Below are 2,417 nucleotides of genomic sequence, written 5' to 3'. Positions count from 1 at the left end.
TCGGGTGAGGACTAATACAAAAAGGGGGGTACTTGGAGGGGTGACCCGGAGAACCTGCCTCTGGGCAGTAAGGATAAGGCACAAACTTTTCCCAGTGAGAGGACCAAGAAGAAATATCAACAGGTAACATCCCAGAATAGCATCTTCTTTTTCAGTTTTTCTTTTTTTTCTTTTTCTTTTTTTACTCCACTCTACAGAGTTTATTGGGTCTATAACTGGCCAAAGTCACACGTGTACAAAATGAAGCTCACACTATCCCAAAGCAGAATAGGGATTGAGGGCTAGGGATCCATTACTAGCTGTTGCGGGAGCTCTGAGGTGAAGGGCAGCCTACCCTCCCACTTGAGAGATGTGGCCACAGGGGAGGGGAGGAGAAGCCCACCTGACTTTGGTCACAGAACTCATCGAGCCTGGCATTGGGCCAAGACAGATGGATGGAGAAGCAGGAGCCCCACAAACCACCTTGCCCAGGGAGCCCAGGGACAGCTCCACCTGTCCTACTTGCGATGTGGTTGGTCCAGACCTAAACTCAGGGGCTGGTGCAAAGGAAAGGCAGCAAAGCAGGAGGGAGGAGACACTGATGTGTGGTGGCCGGGGCACTTGGACTTGTGGAAGAGGGTGGGTGGTTGGGGAGACGGGCTAGCTGCCACTAGGCAGCTAGCAGCGTGTTTCATAGATGCCACTTCGGTCAATGTAGCGCACCCATTTGATGACATCGTGGTCGCTGTAGTTCAGCTTCGGTTCAAACACCTTCAAGTAGCGCACCTTGAGGCCAGAGGGCACGAATGGCACCTCAAAGTTCATGGAAATGGGGGTTCGGGCCCACTTCTTCTTGTCATTGGTGGGCAGCAGCTCAATCTCTGCGCTGATCTTCCACACGATGGCGTTCTCACTGGCCTTGTACTTGGCCTTCCCCTTCATGCAGATCACCTGCACCCCACTTGTGTTCAACGGGGTTGGGATCCTCACCTCAATCTTCTGAGCCAGTAGTGAGGGCTTGAAGTTGGACTTGATGACCACCTTGACCTCAAGTTTGGTGCGTCCCACTTCCCGCACCAGTGGGGATCACCCGGAAAGAAAGGATGATGTCCTTGGTGGTGCGATACCTCATGAGCTCAAACTCTCCATCTGGTGGGATGAAGCTGATGCTGCCTTCAGAGTCAAACCTGCTGAGTCACACACACTGGTGGAAGGTGCAGTCATCAATGGCAATTGATTGCTTCCCGCTCTTGCTTGTTTCATCAGCTGTGCCTTTGCCCTGCTTCTCATTCATCCCAAACTTGCACTCAGGCATGCCACTCAGGTAGCTCTTCATCACCACCCGCGCTGACACATGGGCGCTCAGCACCTGCCCCTGCGGGGACATGAGGAGGTTCACACTCTCCAGCACATCCAGGAAGAGCTCGTTCCGGCATTACTTGATGCCCTCCCGCCGCCAACCAATCTGCCCAGTCACCTGGCTGGTGATCTGAGATTGTTCTTCTTTTGTCTGATGCTGGCTCTTGATGCCCTGCTGGGTAATGAAGGTTTTCAGCGCGTCTGTCTCTGAGTTCTGTGGATAGCCAAAGTCCAGGATCTCATCCAGCAGCTCATATATGAGCACAAAATTGTCCTTGATGTCCACCTCGCTGATCTTGCCAAAGTAGGCAGCTATTAAGTCACACATCTTATAGAGGAATTCGAAGACCATGCCAGCGTTGACATTCTGCTTGGTGACAGCTGCCAGCCAGATGTTGGACAGCTTAACATGGAAGAAACTGGTGTGAGCGATGTTGGTGACGGGACTGCGCACCTGTTGCTGGGCATGGATAACATTGACACGAAAAGCGTCCACTGCATTCCTCCCGATGTCATCTCGGTAGACCCGAGAGATGAGCACCTCCCCCTTGTGATTATAGATGAATAAGCCTCCAATCATGGCGGCAGCTCAGTCTCCACAGCCCATCGCTCTGAGAACAGACCTGGTGTCCGAGGCACCTGCTCCGCCCGACCAGCCGCTCTCCACGGCCCAAGATGTCTGCCCGCCCCCTGCTCACCTGCCAGCTGCCTCAGCTTTCACTCTTTTTGAGTTTTTCTTAAAAAATAAATAGATCCTTTGAGCCCGAACTGGCCCCACAAAATTCTGATTCCGGTTGTCTAAAACATGGGGGGAAAAAAACCAAAGCTTTTTCACCATCCAGCTCAGTGAGGGGTCATCACAACAACCTCTCTCTCCTGGACCCGCCATGGAACAGTAATTTGCAGGAGTGCCTATCAGAGCAAAATTGCAACCTGGCCTCTGTGCGCTGATGCTCTTCCCTGGACAAGAGAACCCTGGGGCCCCAAACACAAAGGCAGACATCAGAGTAAGAGTAATTTTTTCAGGGACCTGGGATTAAAGGTAGAAAAGTGCCCATGGACCTGCAAACCCTTTCCAT

General features: G+C 52.4%; 1 pseudogene across 1 annotated transcript; it reads right to left on the bottom strand.

Moving 5' to 3' along the window:
* Nucleotides 1-218: 218 nt before the first annotated feature.
* LOC308527078 (AP-2 complex subunit mu-like) lies at nucleotides 219-1,978 on the bottom strand (annotated as a pseudogene). Its single transcript has one exon. The product of its transcript is annotated as an AP-2 complex subunit mu-like (transcript).
* Between the last annotated feature and the right edge of the window lie 439 nt (nucleotides 1,979-2,417).

The sequence above is a fragment of the Myotis nattereri genome, assembly GCF_964212035.1.
Source record: "Myotis nattereri genome assembly, chromosome: 1".
NCBI lineage: Eukaryota > Metazoa > Chordata > Mammalia > Chiroptera > Vespertilionidae > Myotis > Myotis nattereri.
Note: the sequence above shows the minus strand (reverse complement) of the source record. Positions and strands in the feature narration are given on the sequence as shown.